Genomic DNA, 23,280 nt, shown 5'->3' on the forward strand with positions numbered 1-23,280 from the left:
AGTCTACAGCTGTCAGCATGAGTGACACAGAAGACAGGCGATTTCTGCATTTCCAACTGAGGTAACAGGTTCATCTCACTGGGGCATGTCAGACAGTTGGTGCAGGACGGGGGTGCAGCCCACTGAGTGAGAGCCAAAGCAAGGCAAGGCACCTCACCCAGGAAGTGCAAGGGGTCAGGGAATGCCCTTTCTTAGCCAAGGAAAGCCATGACAGACAGCACCTGGAAAATTGGGTCACTCCCACCCTAATACTGTGCTTTTCCAAGGGTCTTAGCAAACGGCACACCAGGAGATTATATCCCGTGCCTGGCTCAGAGGGTCCCACACCCACGGAGCCTCGCTCATTGCTACACAGCAGTATGAGATCGAACTGCAAGGCAGCAGCGAGGCTGGGGGAGGGGCACCCGCCATTGCTGAGGCTTGAGTAGGTAAACAAAGCAGCCAGGAAGCTTGAACTAGGTGGAACCCACCTCAGCTCAGGGAGGCCTGCCTGCCTCTGTAGACTGCACCTCTGGGGGCAGGGCATAGCCAAACAAAAGGCAGCAGAAATCTCTGCAAATTTAAATGTCCCTGTCTGACAGCTTTGAAGAGGGTAGTGGTGCTCCCAGCATGGAGTTTGAGATCTGAGAATGGACAGACTGCCTCTTCTAGTGGGTCCCTGACCCCTGAGTAGCCTAACTGGTAGACACCCCCCAGAATGGGGAAGACTGACACCTCACAAGACCAGGTACCCTTCTAAGATGAAGCTTCCAGAGGACCAATCAGGCAGCAACATTTGCTATTCAGCAATATTCGATGTTCTGCAGCCTTCACTACTGATACCTAGGCAAACAGCATCTGGAGTGGACCTCCAGCAAACTCCAACAGACCTACAGCTGAGGGTCCTGGCTGTTAGAAGGAAAACTAACACACAGAAAGGACATTCACACGAAAACCCCATCGGTACGTCACCATCATCAAAGACCAAAGGTAGATAAAACCACAAAGATGGGGGAAAAACAGAGCAGAAAAGCTGAAAATTCTAAAAATCAGAGGGCCTCTCCCCCTCCAAAAGAATGCAGCTCCTCACCAGCAATGGAACAAAGCTGGACAGAGAATGACTTTGATGAGTAGAGAGAAGAAGGCTTCAGACAATCAGACTTCTCTGAGCTAAAGGAGGAAGTTCGAACCCATCACAAAGAAGCTAAAAACCTTGAAAAAAGATTAGATGAATGGCTAACCAGAATAACCAGTGTAGAAAAGTCCTTAAATGACCTGATGGAGCTGAAAACCAAAACGACGTGACAAATACAAAAGCTTCGGTAACTGATTCGATCAACTGGAAGAAAGGGTATCGTGATTGAAGATCAAATGGATGAAATGAAGCAAGAAGAGAAGTTTAGAGAAAAAAAGGAGTAAAAAGAAACGGACAAAGCCTCCAAGAAATATGGAACTATGTGAAAAGATGAAATCTACATCTGATTGGTGTACCTGAAAGTGAAGGCAAGAATGGAAACAAGTTGGAAAACACTCTTCAGGATATTATCCAGAAGAACTTCCCCAACCTAGCGAGGCAGGCCAACATTCAAATTCAGGAAATAGAGAGAACGCCACAAAGATACTCCTTGAGAAGAGCGACTCCAAGACACATAACTGTCAGATTCACCAAAGTTGAAATGAAGGAAAAACTGCTAAGGACAGCCAGAGAAAAAGTCGGGTTAACCACAAAGGGAAACCCATCAGACTAACAGCAGATCTCTCAACAGAAACTCTACAAGCCAGAAAAGAGTGGGGGCCAATATTCAAAATTCTTAAAGAAAAGAATTTTCTATCCAGAATTTCGTATCCAGCCAAACTAAGCTTCATAAGTGAAGGAGAAACAAAATCCTTTACAGAGAAGCAAATGCTGAAAGATTTTGTCACCACCAGGCCTGCCCTACAAGAGTTCCTGAAGGAAGCACTAAACATGGAAAGGAAGAACCAGTAACAGCCACTGCAAAAACATGCCAAAATGTGAAGACCATCAATGCTAGGAAGAAACTGCATCAACTAAGAATCAAACTAACCAGCTAATATCATATTGACAGGATCAAATTCACACATAGCAATATTGACCTTAAATGTAAATGGGCTAAATGCTCCAATTAAAAGACACAGACTGGCAAATTGGATAAAGAGTCAAGACCCACTGGTATGCTGTATTCAGAAGACCCATCTCATGTGCAGAGATGCACATAGGCTCAAAATAAAGGGATAGAGGAAGATCTACCAAGCAAATGGAAAACAGAAAAAAGCAGGGGTTGCAATCCTAGTCTCTGATAAAACAGACGTTAAACCATCAAAGATCAAAAGAGACAAAGAAGGCCATTACATAATGGTAAAGGGATCCTAAAATTCATATGAAAAGACAAGGGACCCAAAATAGACAAAACAATCTTGAAGAAAAGAACAAAGTTGGAGGACTCACACTTCCTATTTTCAAATTTTCTTTCACAGCTATGGTAATCAAGACAGTGTAGTACTGGCATGAGGATACAAATGCAGATCAATAAAACAGAATTGAGAGCCCAAAAATTAGCCTTCATTTTTATGGCCAGTTAATTTCCATAAGAGTGCCAATTCAATGGGGGAAAGAGTACTCTTTCCAACAAATGGTGCTGGGACCGTAGGGTTATCCCTATACAAAAAAGTGTAGCTGGACTCCGAACTTACATCACATATAAAAGTTAATTTTAAATGGATAAAAGAGCTAAAACTATAAAACTCTTTGAAGAATGCATAGGAATGAATCATGACCTTCGGTTTGGCAAAGGCTTTTTAGACAAGGCACTAAGAGAACTAGTAACAAAAGAAAAAAGACATAAACTGGACTTTATAAAAATTTTAATTTGTTCTTCAAAGGACATCAACAAGAAAATAAACACAACCCACAGGATGCGGAGAAATTCTGCAAATCATACACCCGATGAGGGACTTATATCTAGAATATACAAAGGACTCTTACGAGTCAATAATAAAAAGACAGATAACACAATTTAAAAATAGACAAAAGCAGCAAAAAGAACTCTCATTCATTGCTGGTGAGAATATACAATAGTACTGCCACTCTGGAAGACAGTTTGGCAGTTTCTTACAAAACTAAACACACTCTTACCATATAACCCAGCAACTGCATTCATTTACCCAAATGAAGTAAAAATATATCTATACACAAAACCCTGCCCACAAGTGTTTAGACTCACTTATTCATAAATGCCAAAACTCAAAAGCAACCAAAATGCCATCCAATAGATGAATGGATAAATAAACTGTGGCACATCCATACAATAAAATATTATTCAACAATAAAGAGAAATGAGCTATCAAGTCATAAAAAGACATTGAGGAACCATAAATCCATATTTAAGTGAAAGAAGCCAATTTGAAAAGAGTATATACTATACAATTCAACTTCATGACATTCTGTAAAAGGCAAAACTATGGAGACAGTAAAAAGATTAATGGCTGCCAGGGTTTTGGGGGAAAGGGGAAGTGGGAAGGATGGATATGTGGAACACAGAGGATATTTTGGGCAGGGAAACGACTCTGTATGATACTGTGATGGTGACTGCATGTCATTATAAATTTGTCAAAACCCACAGAATGTACAATGTAGAGTGAACCCTAACGTAAACTATGGATTTTAGGTAATAATAATGTATCAACATTGGCTCATCAATTATAACAAATGTATCAGACTAATTTAAGATGTTAATAATAGAGGAAACTGGCCGGACGCGGTGGCTCATGCCTTTAATCCCAGCACTTTGGGAGGCTGAGACGGGCGGATCACCTGAGGTCAGGAGTTCAAGACCAGCCTGACCAACATGGAGAAACCCCATCTCTACTAAAAACACAAAATTAGTCAGGCATGGTGGCACATGCCTGTAATCCCAGCTACTAGGGAAGCTGAGACAGAAGAATTGCTTGTACCTGGGAGGCGGAGGTTGCAGTAAGCCCAGATTGCACCATTGCACTCCAGCCTGGGCAACAAGAGTGTAACTCCGTCTCAAAATAATAATAATAATAATAATAATAGAGGAAACTGTGTGTGGATTGGGGGAGTGGTAAGGGAGTATAGCAGAATTCTGTACTTTCTGCTCATGTGTTCCATAAACCTAAATAAACTGCTCTAAAAATAAAGTTTATTAATTAAAAAAATATGAATAGAAAGTTTTCCAAAGAAGATACACAAATGGCCAATAAGCACATTAAACATGCTCAACATCATTAGCCATCAGAAGAATGCAAATCAAAACTATGTTAAGATACCACTAAGGTGGCTATAATCCAAAAGAAAGATGATGAGTATTGGGGAGAACGTAGAGAAATGGTTCCCTTATATTCTGCTGATGGAAATAAAAAATGGTGCAGCCACTTTAAAGAATATCTGATAGTTTCTCAAAAGGTTAAACATAGAGTTACTATGTGACCCAGCAATTTCACTCCTGAATATACACCCAAGAGAAGTGAAAACATATGACCACACAAAAAATGTGTACATAAATATATACAAGTGGCTGGGCACGGCGGCTCACACCTATAATCCAGCACTTTGGGAGGCCGAGGAGGGTGGATCACGAGGTCAAGAGATGGAGATCATCCTGGCCAACATGGTGAAACCCTGTCTCTAGTAAAAATACAAAACTTAGCTGGGTGTGGTGGCATGTACCTGTAGTCCCAGCTACACGGGAGGCTAAGGCAGGAGAATCACTTGAACCCAGAAGGCGGAGGTTGCAGTGAGCCGAGATAGTGCCACTGCACTCCAGCCTGGTAACAGAGAGAGACTCTGTCTCAAAAAAAAACAAAAAAAGGTACAAGTACATGAGTGGCAGCATTATTCACAATAGCCAAAAAATGAAAACAACTCAAATGTCCATTAGCTGATGAAATGGATAAGTAAAATATGGCATATCCATACAATATAATATTATTCAGCAAGAAAAGACGTGGTATATTGATACATGCTGCAACATGGATGAACCTTTCATATGCCAAGTGAAAGAAGCCAGTTATAAAAGACCATACAGGATTCCATTTAAATGAAATGTCCAGAATAAGCAAATCCATAGAGACAGAAAGTAAATTAGTGGCTGCCTAAGACTAGAGGGAGTGGGTATAAATGAGGAATGACTGCTAATGGTTACCAAGTTTCTTTGGGGGGTGATGAAAATATTCTAAATGTGATTGTGGTGATGAATGCTTAACTCTGAATATACTAAAAACCATACAGTTTAAATTGACGAATTGCATAGTATGTGAATTAGATTTTGACAAAACTGTTATAAAAAATAAGAGATTGACTGAAGATGTTTCTGGAAACAAGGATCAAAAATCATAGATATAAAGTAAGCAACAGTATATATTTGTAACTCTAAAAATTGTCAACATATTTGAATGCTCTAGATGGAAAGTGTAGAAATCTACAATGTAATGACGAGATAACCATAAACTTCATAGGAGATGGAGAGAAAGTCATTTCACACCCAAGCTTAAATTTCTGTCATAGATTAAATCTCATTGATGCTAAAGAGAAAATTTGTTTACATTTTGTTAGCTAGCTCCCCCCCATACTTACAAGATGTTGTCACAATTCCAAACGTTTCATCCTGACGTGGCAATGTGCAGCAGAAAATGAGGTTGCCTCTTCCTGTGTGTCTCTTTTTAAGAGTAAGAAAACCTTTTCCAGAAGCCCTCATCACAGATTTCCCCTCATTTCTCTTTGGCCAGAATTGTGTCTTATGCTCCTTCCTAAATCAGACTCACGTGCATGCGTGCATGCATGTGTTCGTGTGTGTGTGTGTGTCTGTGTGTGTTGGGAGTTGTGTCTATGTCCACAATTGACTTAGACAAATCAGGATTTATCTGTAACAGGAAGGTGAGGGGTGAATATAAAATTAGCACTGTTGGCAAGGAAAAAGGGAAAAGGAGTATTGCATGGGCACCAGAAGACTCTGCTATACCAAAGACAAAAGAGAAATATGAAATAAAAATTTCACCACACTTTCTTCAGTTCAGAACAAGGTATGCGCCCCACCTTCTGTGCCAAGACAAAAATAAAGCAAGAGTTTCATGGCTTCCTGAAGCTATTTTATTTTCCCAGGGATTTTTCCCCCTCAAAAAGTATTCATTATTTGCTGGAAAAGGTGTGGCACAGTGTTGGACTTATCAGCATTAGCACACATTCTACAAAGTTACCAGAAACTTACTTCCAGGTTTTGCTAGCACACTATTATTATAAGCCACTGTTCCCTGACAGTGGTCCTTCATTGTATAATTTTGGTTGCATGCTTAGCTGTTGAATGCCAGCTAGCACTGAGCCACCAACTTTTTACAACTCAGAATCAGTGTTATTCATTCACTTAACACATGTTTATTAAGCACAGCTAAGCTATGTGCTATACTAAGGAGGTGAAAACCTACTGAATGCTTGCTACGTATCAAGTACTATTTCAAGTGCTTTACATATGCTTGTTCATTTAATCCTCATAAAAATTTTTATGAAGTATGTAGACATCATTACTATTTCTACTTCACAGGTTAGTGAGTTCTCAAGTTGTTAAGTATCTTGCCCAAGGACACACAAACAAGTAAAGTATGAATCCCAAAAGTCTGGATATAGACCAGGATATCAACCTAAAAGGCTGGCTCCAAAGACCATGCTCTTAACCACTACACCATCATTGCATCACAGTGCAAAGATAAACATGGCATATTTTCTTTTCTCTAAGAATTCACAGTCTAACCAAGGAGGCAAAACTATACACAGTACAGTACAGTATGGAGTGGTTAATGCTATAATACCTTCATAACAGAATTTCTCTCAGATTGATAAAGAAATCCTTATCATTTTCATGAGAACCATTAAAATTTATGATAATCTCTAGTAATGCTTTGAATTTATGTTATACTATCTCTACCTAAGGTTCTCAAGTTACAACTGTCACAGATACATCTCTTAAGATTAATAAAATAGCACTGGAGGCCACGCACAGTGGTTCATGCCTGTAATCCCAGCATTTCAGGAGGTTGAGATGAGAGGATTGCTTTAGCCCAGGAATTCAAGGCTGCACTGAGTACAGTGGCCCCACTGCACTCCAGCCTGGTCAACAGAGAGAGGTTCTGTCTCTAAAATAAATAAATAAATAATACTGTATGAAAAACTGGGTTAAGCTTCAGGGGTGAGCAGAAAGAATAATTATGTTTAATAAAGAATCTATCTGAGGAATTCAAGCCACTAACAACCTGTGAACAGAGCTACCTTTTATTGGCCATTTACTATGAACAAAACCTGTATGTTAATTAATGTAATCCTCATAACCACCCTATGAAATAGGAACTAGTATTTTACAGACAAGGAAAGAAACTTAGTGAGAATAAGCCATTTGCCTGAGGATAAACGACAGAGACCGGGACCTGTTAGAACCATGGCTCAAACCGGAACTGTCTAATTCCAAAATCAGTGCCAGTAAACTGCTACACTGTATACCCATGGAGGATATTTTATCTTAAAAGACTATAAATGAGTATAGTTCATGTCAGACCATCTGGACCAGTTTCACAGTGGCTTTCCAAATAAGATATTTGAAAATTTATACTGATTTTTGTAAAATGACTTCAAGAGAATGCCTTGATTATTAAATTCCATTAAAGTCTTGATTATTAAATTCCATTAAAGTCTCAAACTTCCATCTCCAGTTTCCACTGCAAAGTTTACTGTTCTGGACTATTTCCCAGATGCCTCCCATCAAAGCTGATTGGTATTAAACTATTTATCATAGTTTCCTTCCTTTTATAAGCTCAATTGTGTCCCCCCGACAAATTCATACGTTGAAGCCCTAACCCCCAGAAACTCAGGATGTGACTGCAATTGGAGATAGAGCCTTTGAAGATGTGATTAAGTTAAAATGAAGCCACTAGGGTGGGCCCTAATTCAATCTTACTGCTTCTTATAAGAAGAGGAAATCTGGACATACAAGGAGGTAACGGGGAGGCATATGCATAGAGGAAAGGTCACACGAGGATGCAGTGAGAAGGTGGCCACCTGCAAGCCAGGAAGAGAGCCCTCAGAAGAAATCAACCCTGCTAGCACCTTGATCTTGGACTTCCAGCCTCCAGAACCATGATGAAATAAATTTCTGTGTGGTCATTTAAGCCACCCAGTCTGTGGCATTTTGTTACAGCAGCCCTAGCAAACCAATACACTTCTTTAGGTATGAGCCTCTCCAAAGCAGGTACCATGTCATATTCAACTTTATGTCTTTCACAATTCCTTGAACATTAAAGGCACCTTTAAATGTTTATCTTATTATTATTGTGGTTTCAAGAGTTGCTTCAAGCAACTTCATTTAGAGACTGATGATGAGGACCTACAAGACCAAACAATAACAATATATTCAATTCAGAACAATCTATGTAATATTTATGGTGTGGTAGATACATAAAGAGGAACAAGACTATCCCTACCTTCAAAGAACCAAAGACATGTAGACTAATCATTGCAACATTGCCTGATTAATTACAGTGGAGGAGTCGGGAAGAGGGCTGATATAGCTTGTATGTGTGTCTCCACCCAAATTTCACATTAAAATGTAATCTCCAGCGTTGAACGTGGGGCCTGGTGGGAGGTGACTGGATCATAAGAGCAGATTTCTCATGAATGGTTTAGCACCATCCCGCTTGATACTGTCCTCATGATGGTGAGTGAGTTCTCATGAGATCTGGTTGTTTAAATGTGTGTAGCATCTCCCACCTCATTCCCTTGTTCCTGCTTTCACCACGTGACATAACTGCTCCCCTTTGCCTTCCACCGTGATTGGAAGCTTCATGAGGCCTCCCCATAAGCAGACGCCACCATGCTTCCTCTATAGCCTGCAGAACCATGAGCCATTTAAATATCTTTTCTTATAAATTACCCAGTCTCCAGCATTTCTTTATAGCAATGCGAGGACTGACTAATACAGGGACATAAGAAAATTCACAAGGGAAATCACACTTTAGCAGATATTTAAAAGTTGCTTTGCTCATAGAACTATCTTCACTCATTTGGTTTTTGTTTGCTTGCTTTTTGAGACAGTCTCACTCTGTCACACAGGCTGGAGTGCAGTGGCATGATCTCTGCTCACAGAAACCCCAGTCTTCCGAGTTCAAGCGATTCTCCTGCCTCAGCCTACTGAGTAGCTGGGATTACAGGAGCCTGCCACTATGCCTAGCCAATTTTTGTATTTTTAGTAGAGATGGGGTTTCACCATGTTGGCCAGGGTGGTCTTGAACTCCCAACCTCCGGTGATCCACCCACCTCTGCCTCCCAAAGTGCTGAGATTACAGGTGTGAGCCACTGAGCCCGGCCCACTCATTTGTTTTATGAGATAAACATGTCTTACCTTTCTAACTGTATAGATGACTCAGTGGGGCACACCTGCCTGTTCTGTTGTATATTCTATCCTCCCTGAGTCTCCCAATTCTAATCCGTCTACTTCATCTCCAAATGAATTATTCTAAATAGTGTTTTATCATATTACTCCTTTTTAAAAACTGCAATAACTCCCAAATGTCTTTAGGACAATCTTCAAAATCTTTAGTGTCAGGTAAGATTCTTGAAAATTTGGCCTCAAACTATCATCCCTGCAACCTTATTTCTTTTTACCCCAACTCAACAATACTGACAACAATAGTCTCACTAAAAGCAGTTCCCTAGAACCAACTGGTAATGATTGTTTGGGCTACGTTTCATGAGGATAAGAATAATTCTTCCCCGGCCACCACAACTGCTCAAGTGGAGTCACCTAGTGTCTCAAATCCACCATAATAACACAGTTGGCAAGCTCAATTTAAAAAGACAACTGCTTGCTGGTTCAAGGTTTTGTTAGCTCAGCAGGAAGGTATATCATTAATGAATTCCAGCAAACCGGAGGCTTGATGTTGTTGCTTTTGTTCTTTCTGTGTTTCTGCAGTTGTGTTGCAGTGATCTGGTGAAGGAATAGTTAGGCCAGAGTGGTTGTTACCACAAAAGAGAACCATCGTTGAAGACTTTTTAGTTTGCTGCTACCCAAATAACACACTTCAGTCATCTGTAAAATGAAAGGGTTGAACAAGGTCATCTCCAAGGCCCTTTTCTGTTCTAAAATGCTATGATTCTATAATCAATAGCCTGACTTTTTTAAATGTGAAAAAGCCTCAAGAAATGCTTAAAATAAACTTCTAGCTTGTCCATGCACACACTATTTATTTATTCAGAATTATGTTATGTAATAATCGTAGTTATACATGACCTTAAAAACAGATTCATTCCTAAAATTTATTTTATTTCATTTGCCCTTTGAAAATTTTTTATGTTCTATTTTAAAGTTTGTGGAGATATTTCCAATATAGCATAATACATTAGTCTCAACATCCATATATATTATTTAGAAAAAAAAAGTTTTAAATTTATCCCAGGAATGATGTTTCTATATAAAAATACTGGATTTTAAGGGGGTAATTTCCTTGGACAAAAAGTATTGATCTCTACTATAAAATACATTTTGAAAACTAATAATTGAGGTATTTCTAAGTAATTAGATGCTTTCATTCTTTAATGAAAATTACTATTCAGTGTTCATTTTATCTGTAATAAAAGATCAGCTGAATTTCTTAATGCAAAATGAGCTTGTCCCAGTGCTTTTTATTCTCACTTGAAACTCATCCAGTCCCTTATATCTAATTAGAAATCTCACCAGTTTCAGAGAAAATTAATAATAATTCAGACGAACCATATTGGTTTCTAAGTGGAAATCGACAATATACAGTTTAGATTCACATATCTCCTCTATGATATCTGACATTAATGTACTCCCTTCATTTCTGTCTTCCTTCATCCAGCCCTCATAGTTTTCTCTCTTTAGCTCTGTTTTCTTCTCCTTCCTTTCACAGATATTTACTAAATAAATATAAAGCTCATGTACCTGGGACCCTAATAGTTCTATCCCAGAATGGCATCATCAAAGGCATACAGTCCAAGAACAAGCAGGAATTCAAAAGTAAAGCAAGTCCTTTACTTGTGCTGTTCGAACACCAAGAAGAAAGCACACAGTTCACATCAACACTTCTTAAAATCCCCTTCTATGCTCTCCCATCCACTGTCCTCCCACATCCCCAGTAGTCCCTCACTTCTTCTATACAAGCCCCCAGAAAACTCTTCACCCAAACGTAGCCCTCCTGTTCTTCTCTTACACTTTTTGCTCTTGATTCTTAGCATAAAAATCAAAAAGAACCAAGACAGGGGAAAGGCTGGGAACTCATATATTAATAATTTTTGTTCAATTATCCCTTCCAAATGCTTTAGAAGGTATATGGAGAAGCATAGACCCTACCTTCAAAAGCCTATAATCAAATGGCGGATATTCAGCATTTGTTGGGCACCTATAACAAGTCAAGCATTGTGCTAAGCACCATGGATATAAAAATTAATAAACAAGAGTCTCTGCCCTAGAGAAGCTGACAGCCCAATGCTGAGTGGCCACATGGACAGAGAAGTAAAATGCAGCGATAAATGTTAAAATAAACTTTACACAGAAATTGCTATAAAAACTTCACAGAGCTTCCTTAAAAATGACTCACCAATACTCACAGTTAATGATATTAGCTTTATCCTTGTTACAGGAACACCACTCTTGAATAGAAAACAATCAGTCATGGTTTTGTCATTCTCCCTGCCCCTTTGCCTAACCAGCCCCCAGAATTTTGTAGCTTCCTTCTTATTTCTAATACTATATTCCCAATATATGATATGGCGGGGTGGGGATGGTGGGAGACAGGGAAAAAAAAAACCATGGCTGTTATTTCCCAGAGGAAAGAAAATTTGAAAATCTAAGAAGCATGATAGCATTGTTCGAACTATACTGGTTCAGCCTTATGAACTGTGAAATATATGGTCTGTTTTGTGTTGTATCCCATAGCAGTATGGTAGTCACAAAAATTTCACATAGATTGAAAAACACAAGTCAGCCAGGTGTGGTAGCTCACACCTGTATTCTCACCACTCGAGCACTTTGGGAGGCCAAGGCAGAAGAATCACTTGAGGCCAGGAGTTTGAAGCCAGACTGATCAACATAGCAAGATCCTGTCTCTACAAAAGAAAACTTTTACAATTAGCCGGGTGTGGTGGTGCGTGCCTGCAATTCCACCTACTGGGGAGGCTGAGGCAAGAGGATCACTTGAGCCCAGGATTTCAAGGCTGCAGCAAGCCATGATCATACCACTGCACTTCAGCATGGACAACAGGTCAAGACCCTGTCTCAAAAAAACAAAAACAAAACAAAAAACAAGACAAAAAACCTAACACAATGTCCAAGTAATCCTGTCCTTCCTAATATTTTTACTCATTTTTCCAGTGCTCTTATATCTGACTCTTGTAATTTCTTCTTAGATGGGCTCTGCTCCAGGGTCTCTCAATTCTAATCTATTTACTTTGTCTCCAAATTATCCTAAATAGTGCTTCATCATGTTACTCTCTTTAAGAACTGCAATAACTTCCAAATATCTATAAACTTCAAATTCTTAGCTTTACATAACGATTCTTGAAAATTTAGTTCCAAACTATCATCCCTGCAACCTTATTTATTTTTACCTCTAACTCAATCATATATTCCAGTCAACTCAAATGCTCAGCCTCTCCAAGAAATGCCTACTGATTTATCTGCCTAACAACACTTTTCCTGAGAACTGCTCCTTCTCCCTTTCAATAACAATGTTTCAGTTGCTTTTTCCTTCAAGGTAACTGTGATTGCCACTGACTGCCATTGGCAATTGACCCGGAGGTGACACCCGACCCAAGCTCATCAAATGAGGCCTTCCCCTGAGGAATTTAGAACAGGGACTGATGAAGTCCAGGCTCAGTCTGGCTGTCATATTCTGCCACATAGACCAGAAGTAAGAAAAAGTTGATCTGTAGTAAGAAATAAAGTAAACATTTAAAGAAGAGCAAAGACAAGAGTTAGAAAGGAAGGACTGCAGTCTCAGTCCATTCTGTTCATCCAACCCAGCTGCATCCTGTTCTTGGGACCCCGAGAATCACTGCTGCAGTCATAATAATAAATGATCACATTTGCTTAAATGAGTTACGTTGTTTGCACCCCAAAATAATTGTTAATTAATGTAATCATATTTTTATTTTTGAGAGTTCACTTTGTCCACAATATGCAAGAAGGATGAGCTGCTAAGGGAAGAGAATAGAGGCAATGAGACCAGTCAAAAGACCACTGGAAAGATCCAGGAATGGAAATTCATCTTGATTGGATGTGGGAGGTAAGTTAGGGTGGCAAGGACTAAGGATGACCTGAAGGGTGGATGACTGGATAGAGTGGGAAGGAGAATACTGAAAACTTTAGGGGATGATGCTGAGCTCAGCAATGCATGAGATAACTTATGTGGAAGTACCTAGCACAATTCCTAGGCCACAGCAGGTGCGCTATAGATGTCAGTGTCCTAGGGCTCCCCCCATTCTTATGTTTTGTCTGCCCTGTTAGGCTGTAAGCAATTATAGGGCAGGGATTACATACTATACTTATCAATTGCTCTCACAGTGACTACTCAGGTCTTGGTACACTGTAGACACTCAATAGATATTTATTGATTTCATTTTATGTTATACATGACAAACTGTGTTTTGATTGCTTATAATAATATGTCTTTTCAAAAGAACAATCAGAATAGTATGGTACAGACATGCTTTCTTAGACAAAGAATTGAAAGAATTCTTTCCTCACTATAATCATATTTGATTTCAGAATGGTCTTGAAAAAATCTGAATTCTAATAGAGGATCATTTTCTTTTGGATGGGAAAAAATAAGTAAAAAATAAGTAAAATCTATACCACCAAAATAAAAAGCTTTTCATGTTTAAATATGTATAAATCTGAATATGTTCAGCTAAATACCAATGCACAAAATACTCAAAAATAAATCTGAAAGCTGAATACAGATCCTGACTCCTAATATATACACAAACTAATCAAAGCCAAGAATTTAGATTCAGAAACAGCTCCTGCTGTTGAATGTCAATATGTATCTCAGATATTACTACAAAGCTTTTTGGAAATTTATTTCTTCTTAATTCTCTATACAAAAGATTATTTTCATTGTCCATATATATTATCTCTACATATGTTATCTCTCTACATAATATATAATATATAATTACATGTAATATGCAATATTAAATAATATAATTATTATAATATATAATGTATATATAACCTAGTATATGTATATTAGAAATACAGACAGAATGCAAATGTGGCAAGCGTATTTTGATTAAATATTTAAAAATTCATCTTAACTAATTCCTAACAGAGTTAACTGCTATGGAGATATAAAATCAATCCAAGAAAATCATGGCTAAACAGGTTTATTAACCTTAATTGAGAAGGCAAGAAAATGAGCCATGATCCTTGTATTGCTGCTGTGTCCAGAATATCTGTGTAGACTCGTGGGCATTGATGGAAGGGGACGTAACCTGAGAAGAAACCCTCGAATGTAGGAAATGCAGGCCACCCCCATATAAAATGTGACCTAAGAGGCAGTGAAATGTCCGCCAACTGTGATGCCCAAAATTCCACCAGTGGGGGCATTACTTAGAGTTAAGGAGAGTATTTCTAGAGATGCCTGTTAAAATGCAGACATTCACCAAAACTGATCAAGCATCTACCTGCTGATGCCTATAAACACATTGCCATGATTGGTTTGTTTAGTGGCTCCCTATCACCTAACACAGCACCATGATTTGGACCTTTGGCATCCACATAGACCTCTCGACCTCATTTCCTGCCATTCTGCCCTTCACAGCAGATGATCCTCTCCACTCCACAGCTGGTGTTCATATTTCAGGTTAAACTAACTCTGTTAGAAAAGCCCTCTCTCACGACTTTAACCAAAATACAGTACTACTCTACTAGAGCTTCCTTCAGAGCAGCAACAAAAATCTATTATTCTTTTATGTTGTCACTTATTTGTTTATTGTCTGTCTTCCTCGGTAGAATGTCAGTTCTTTGAGGACAAGGACCTTGAGTATATTGTTACCCATTATAATCCTAGCTCCTAGTGTCAAACACATAGTAAAGGATTCATAAATATTTGCTGGCCAGGTTCGGTGCCTCACGCCTGTAATCCCCGCACTTTGGGAGGTTGAGGCAGGCAGATTACCTCAGAAGTTTAAGACCAGCCTGGTTAAAATGGTGAAACCCCCTCTCTACTAAAAATACAAAAATTAGCCAGGTGTGGTGGAGGGCGTCTGTAATCCTGGCTACTCAGGAGGCTGAGGCAGGAGAATTGCTTGAACCCAGGAGACAAAGCTTGCAGTGAGCTCAAGATCACACCATTGCACTCCAGTCTGGGCAACAAGAGTGAAACTCCATCTCAAAAATATATATACTTTTTTTCTCAAAAAAAAAAAAATATATATATATACATATGCTAGTGGGTGGATGAATGGAAAAGTGATATAATATTTCTGGAAGTTGGTTTGGTTATTGAATTAAAAGACCTTAAAATATTCACACAGAGTGGTCAAATAATTCTAGGAATTTATCTTAAAGAAATCATTTGTGCACAGAATTTTTATCACAGACATGTTTTATAAAAGGAAAAACTGGAAATGATCTAAATATCCATAAATAAGAAAAGCATTACATAAATGACATTTTAAAAGAATACTTACATAATGATAAAAAGTTCATGATACAGTGTTAAATACAAAAAGTAGGATAAAAGATTTTATACAGTATGATCCCAATTTTGCAAAAAGGAAAAGAGTATATATGCATGGAAAAGAACTGTTATATGTGTCAATGTATCATTGTATTTGTGCCGAGAAAAATAAATAAAAGCATATATACATTGGCCATACATGTTGGCTTATGCCTGTGGGGGGAATAAAAGAGTATACATATCAATGTACTGAAATATTGGTAATGGTTATCTATAGATGATATATAAGTGATTTTTTATGGTTGATGACATTCTGTATTTTTAAAAATTCTCTACAGTGAATATGTATTACTTTTATAACTAGATAGAAGCAATATATTGCTGGGCACTGTGGCTCATGCCTGTAATCCCAACACTTTGGAAGGCCAAGGCAGGCAGATCATTTGAGGTCAGGAGTTTGAGACAAGCCTGGCCAACATGGTGAAACCCCATTTCTACTAAAAATACAAAAATTAGCCGGGCGTGGTGGCACACGCCTGTAGACGCAGCTACTCTACTTGGGAGGCTGAGGCAGGAGAATTGCTTGAACCCAGGTGGCGGAGGTTGCAGTGAGCAGAGATTGTGCCACTGCACTCCAGCCTCGGTGACAGAGTAAGACTCCGTCTCAAAAAAAAAAAAAAAAAAGGCAATATATTTTAAAATCTAAATAAACCCCTGTATTAGTTAATTTTCATGCCGCTGATAAAGACATACCCAAGACTGGGTAATTTATACAGGAAAAAGGGTTTATTAGACTTACAGTTCCACAAGTCTAGGGAAGCCACACAATCATGGCAAAAGACAAGGAGGAGTGAGTGGATGGCAGCAGGCAAAGAGAGAGCTTGTGCGGGGAAACTCTGCCTTATAAACCCATCAGATCTCATAAGACTTATTCACTATCATGAGAACAACATGGGAAAGACCTGCCCCCATGATTCAATTACCTCCCACTGGGTCCCTCCCACAACATGTGGGAATTCCAAATAAGATTTGGGTGGGGACACAGACAAACCATATCAACCCCTATGTGTGAAAAGCACTCTGCTAATTATTGAAGGATTCAACACTTTTGAATGGATGATCAACACTTTTCTCACTCTAGTGGTTTGTAATTTATGATGTAAATAAACTTATTTCCAAGCTCAGACAAGAGCAGGAAATAGAAACCATCAGCAAGTCAGAAGGAGAATGAATGAAGGCATAAAAGTGGTGAGATGGGGTAAGACAGGGTGGGGTACCACAAAGGAGAAGGAAAACAAGCAGGGAGATGAGAAGACTCCATAGATAAAATTCAACTGCTTCTTCCTTTCAACAGACACTGAGTACCCACTGATCCTAGTATTTTGTTATGCCATAATGTTTCAAAGATAAATAAAACATGGTTGCAGCCTGCCCTGAAATTACACTGGGATAGGTGGGTAGGAAAATCAAGTATATGATTATGCACAAGATGCTCTGAGAGTATAAACAAAGTGCACCTAGGTCATGGCGAAATGAGAATGGCCAGAAAGCACTTCCAAGAGAACATAAACTCATGGTAAGTCCCAAAAAACAAAATACAGAATTCCAGGCAGGTGAGAAAAACATAAGCAAGGTACAGAAGCATGAAATCGCATGGCTATCAGGATGTTTTCAGCTGCATATAGCCCCTAACTAGGACTCCAAGTATCTGTTGAAAGGTAAATGTCATTTCCTCTGGGCTCCATATAAAATGCAGTTGCCTAAATGGTAAGTTTGCAAACTACCCTGAACAAGCTTCTATTATGTAAATCCAGGTGTAGTTAGTATTTATCCACAGACCAGTATGTCTCAGGCAGTTTTGACCGCTATTTTATTTATACTCTAAGATAATTTTTTAAAAGCCTCTTTCTCAGCAACCAGTAGCACATCAGGGTGTATAACTGCAGGTGGCAGTTGGTCTGGAGCAGCCAGACACAGAAGAAGATATGAGGGCGGAGAAAAGATACACATTTACTTCCATCACCTGCCCCTTTTCTGAAAGGAAAAGGGAAATCTAGCCAATTTAATGTATGGGGTAGATGGTATGATCAATACCTCACTTTGTTAGGTCTCAATCTTCCCACTCTCAAAGGGCATTTAAATTCAGTTTGTTGGAATGATGTAGGCAAAGCTAAGCATAATGATGACTCGATTTCTCATCCATTTGCCTCATGCAATACCCTAGAACTACCCTTACACCAAAGCTAGAAGTAAAGAATGAGAGAATCAACAGCCACTGCCCCTGCTCTCCAAAATCATAAGATTGCATGTGCACCATAACCACATATGAAATAATGGCCATGAGCACCAAATGAATGAATATGTAGTAAATTTTAAAATATTTAATAAAATATTCATATTATTTACCAAAAGATCCTCTAGACTACTTTAGATGGGAGAAAAAAGCAATTTGTCTTACTTTTACACCTTAGTCTAAAGCTTAAATCCTAAATATGATTTTGAATCTCATTTTGAATAATTCAGTCTTTGGGAAAAATCGATAATGCCAATATACCAGTGTAATATACTTAAAGAAACTTTCTCCCAAAGTAATATATTTTTTTCTTTTTCTTTTTCCTTTTTTTTTTCTGATACAGAGTCTCACTGTGTCGCCCAGGCTGGAGTATAATGACATGATCTCAACTCACTGCAACTTCCACCTTCCCAGTTCAAGCGATTCTCCTGCCTCAGCTTCCTGAGTAGCTGGGATTACAGGCATCCACCACCACACCTGGCTAATTTTTGTATTTTTAGTAGAAACAGGGTTTCACTGTGTTGGCCAGGCTGGTCTCGAACTCCTGACCTCAGGTGATCTGCCCGCTTTCAGCCTCCCAAAGTGCTTGGGATTACAGGCGTGAGCCACTGCCCCCATCCCTTACAAAGTAATATATTAAAATCAATTGAGTTAGCTTCTAGAAGGGGAATCTACTATATTTTTAATCACTCCATACTAAATATATTACATGATTCAAGTACACCTACAGATTAAATTTATGTCTTACACCATTGCCACTGTTCGCACTAAATTTAGGACCTTTAGAACATCATACATACACAGACATCATAAAGAACATATATTTTCTCTCCATTGTGCATGGCATTTCCAGTTACAGAATATTAGATTACAAGTCCAAAGTTGGGATCATATTCAAAATAAGAGACTATTCAACTACCCAATTTGTCAGGTATAAGCATATTCTGGTTGTCATTGTTAGGAGAGGGAATTTTCAAATTTTTTAAATTAAATTAACAGAAAAAAGTCTTCAACTTCAAAGAAAGGTAAATTAAAATAACAATAAAAAACATGTTATTAGTAAAAAATGGTTATTGAGGATGGGTTGTTTCAGCCTTTCAGCTCTGTTATGGTGTCAACACCTCACTTTCTCTTTGAGGACTTGCCCTTTCTGTATTTGAGTGATCTTGGTGGGGTTGATAATCACAGTTGTTCTATTCTCCCTCCCTTCTTGGATGAACACATAACACAGGCCTGGTCAATCGCAGTCCTTCCCAAGGACTGATATCATCAAAACTGGAAAGTTCTTTCTTTCTCCTGACATTCAACCAACATGGTCAATTTCTCCAGTTGCATGAAAGAAGTCCAGTTTTTTGTAGGAGAGAAGAAATCAACACACAGAGAAAAACAAAGGAGATATAGTGAAAGCGAGAGAGAGGAAAAAGGGAAAGGAAGAAGGGGGTCAGACCTAACAGTGTTACTGATGCTGCTTCGTAATACCTGAATTCAACCCCTCTACTTCCCTGAGTACATGAAGCAGTGAATTCCCTTTTTAAACTGGTTTAAACCTTTTTCCTTTAAACCAGTTTAGGTATTTTGTTATTTGCAATCAAGAGTACCAACACAGTGCCCAATCCCCACTAATTGTAGTGACAATATTCATTATTATGGAGAATAACTATGCATATATGTTACTATTAGGTTTTCCTTTGATTTCATGCAGCAGAAATATGACTACAGTTGCTTAACCAAACACATATTAATTTATTCATGTAACAAGAATTCCAAAGAAAGGAGTCCAGAGCTGGTGCAGATGTTCAAGAAAGTCACAAGGTCCTTCTGGCTTCCTTTTCCACCATCTTAACTTGTAACTTTCATCCTCAAAGTTGCAAGAAGGCTGCTCTACCTGCAGTCAGGAAGAAGAGGGGAAAAGAAGAAAAAGTGTGTGCCAGCAGAGCATGTTCCTTTTATATAATAAAACAAAACTGTGTCTGGTAGTGGAACCCTGTAACCATCATAGACCACATCTCGGTCATATGGAAGTACCTAGATGCAAGGGAGTCTGAGGAAATGAGGTTTTTATAACAAGTCACATTCCCACTTAAAAAAAAAAGTCTTTGATTAATGAAGGTAAGAATGAATACTAGGTAAGCAAATGTATGGTCAAAGTCAATGGCCTTACAAATTGGTACAATATTTGTGAAAAGCAATTTAGACTTACTATATAGACTTCATACCTGGTGATTTAATAATATCACTTCTAGGAATTTATTCTTAAATAATTCAAATTGTGAAAAGGCTGTAATAAAGATATTTATATTGATGATCTTAAAAACAGAAAAAAATTGGCTGAGTGCAGTGGCTGACGCCTGTAATCCTAGCACTTTGGGAGGCAGAGGCAGGTGGATCACCTGAGGTCAGGAGTTCGAGACCAGCCTGGCCAATATGGTGGAACCCCATCTCTAGTAAAAATACAAAAATAAGCTGGGCGTGGTGGTGGGTACCTGTAATCCCCGCTACTTGGGAGGCCGAGGCAGGAGAATAGCTTGAACCTGGGAGGCAGAGGTTGCAGTGAGCCGAGATCACACCATTGCGCTCCAACCTGGGTGATAAGAGCAAAACTCTGTCTCAAAAAAAAAGTAGAAAAAATTTGCATAACCTAAATATCCAAAACGAAGGAAATGATTATAAAAATTGTATGTTTGCAGACTATGTATTGTACAGGCATTAAAAATTATAATTCTTAAGACTATGAAACAAATGGGGAAATGTTTATGATAAAATGTTTGGTTTGGTTGGTTGGATTTAGTTGTTTTTTTTTTTTTTTTTGGAACAGATTCTCGCTGGACAGGCTGGAGTGCAGTGGCATGATCTTGGCTCACGGTAACCTCCATCTCCTGGGCTCAAGCTATCCTTCCACCTCAGCCTCCCAAAGTGTTGTGATTATAGGCATGAGCCACTGTATCCAACCTATGATATAATGTTTTTTTTTGTTTGTTTGTTTGCTTGTTTATGAGACGGAGTCTCGCTCTGTTGCCCAGGCTGGAGTGCAGTGGTCAGATCTCAGCTCACTGCAAGCTCTGTCTCCCGGGTTTATGCCATTCTCCTGCCTCAGCCTCCCGAGTGGCTGGGACTACAGGCGCCCGCCACCACGCCCGGCTAGTTTTTTGTATTTTTTAGTAGAGATGAGGTTTCACCGTGTTAGCCAGGATGGTCTCAATCTCCTGACCTCGTGATCCGCCCATCTCGGCCTCCCAAAGTGCTGAGATTACAAGCTTGAGCCACTGTGCCCGGCCTTGAGCCACCGCGGCCAGCTGATATAATGTTAAAGAAAATAATTGAGAACATGATATTTTATAAACTAATATTTTATATGCATCAAAAACCACAAAGGAAAAAGTTACTGAAAGAAAATACACTAGATGGGCTAACAGTGGTTGTATTAAGCTATTGGGGTTATAATTTATTTTTCCACTTTCTTCCAAGTTACAGTTTTAATTGTTTCCTTTAATAATAAATTAATAAAGTAAACACTGATTTTAAATCAATTAGTTTTATCAGCATATATTCATTGAAGTAGCTCTGGGATCTATTCACTATAGATTTATGCTACTCTAGTATTTCTTCCATTGTTTAGCAGAGCACTGGGATTAAAATGACACCTGATGAATATTTGTTGGTAGATTATTAGATGCTTACTTTTAAACAGTATTAAGAAACAGAAGCAATAGGATGCATGAATGGATAGATAAATGGATCAACTGGTAGATCAATAGACAGATTTATTATAGGGAATTCACCCATGTGATTATGGAGGCTGGCAAATTTAAAATCTGCAAAGCGGATGTCCCAGTTTAAGTTCACAGGAGCACATTGCTGGAGAACCAGGAAAAGCCCATGTCCTAGTTAAAAGGTCTCAGGCAGGAGAATTCTTTTTTACTTGGAGGAGGGTCAGTTTTTTTGGGTCTGTTCAGGCTTTCAGCTGAATAGGCCCACCCATATTATGGAAGGCAATCTGCTTTACTTAGTCTACAGATTTAAATGGTAATCTTGGGTCGGGCACCGTGGCTCATGCCCATAATCCCAGCATTTTGGGAGGCCGAAGTGGGTGGATCACTTGAGGCCAGGAGTTCAAGACCAGCCTGGCCAACGTGGTGAAACCCCTTCTAGACTAAAAACACAAAAATTAGCCAGGCATGGTGGCACACGCCTATAATCCCAGCTACTTGGGAGCCTGAGGCAGAAGAATCACTTGAACCCAGGAGGCAGAGGTTGCAGTGAGCTGAGATCACACCACTGCACTCCAGCCTGGGCAAAAGAGCGAGACTCTGTCTCAAAAAAATTAAATAAATAAATAAATAAATAAATATTGATCTTGGGCCAGGTTCAGTGGTCCATACCTGTAATCCCAGCACTTTGGGAGGCTGAGGTGGGTGGATCACTTAAGCTCAGGAGTTTGAGACCAGCCTAGGCAACATGGCAAAAACCCGTCTCTACAAAGAATACCAAAATTAGCCAGGTATGGTGGTGCAAGCCTGTAGTCCTAGCTACTCTGGGGGCTGACGCGGAAGAATGGCTTGAACCCGGGATGTAGAGGCTGCAGTGAGCCCTGATGACGCCTCTGCACTCCAGCCTGGGTGACAGAGCAAAGCCCTGTTTCTGAAAGAAAAGAAAGGAAAAGAGGAGAGGAGAGGAGAGGGGAGGGGAGGGGAGGGGAGGGGAGGAGAGGAATTTTTTTTCCTTCTTAATACATAAAGTGCCTCTTCTCTAATGGTATGTCTTACATCTACCTTGTTTTACAGGTTTTTATGAATAGGTTTTTTAAGTCTACAAATTTCTTTAGGAAAATATTTATGTTTAATCCAGTTTTGGGCTTCCTGAGTACCTAGCATTGAGTAGACTTTAAACATTTATTTGTGGAATTAACATATTTTATACAATTTTCTTATACCTAATAGAATCAGTAATTTCTTGAAAAAAAAATAGTTCAAAGACATTTTCTAACTAAGCAACAGAGTTCAAAGTACTCATATATTGAGTAGTTTAAAATAAATACAGCTTTAGCTGGTCAGAATTTTCAGTCACTTTTAAACAAATATGTTCTACATGTTTAACCATAATTTTGTTTTTTAAGATGCTGTCTCACTGTGTGCCCAGGCTAGGCTTGAACTCCCAGCCTCAAGTGATCATCCCACCTAGGCCTCCAAAAGTGCTGGGATTACAGGCATCAGCCACTGTACCTAGCCCATAATTTTAAGTATTAATTGTCAAGTGCACTTAAGGCAAAGCATAGGGAAATTGTTTTG

The sequence above is a fragment of the Trachypithecus francoisi genome, unplaced genomic scaffold, assembly GCF_009764315.1.
Source record: "Trachypithecus francoisi isolate TF-2019V2 unplaced genomic scaffold, Tfra_2.0 Lachesis_group3, whole genome shotgun sequence".
Lineage (NCBI taxonomy): Eukaryota > Metazoa > Chordata > Mammalia > Primates > Cercopithecidae > Trachypithecus > Trachypithecus francoisi.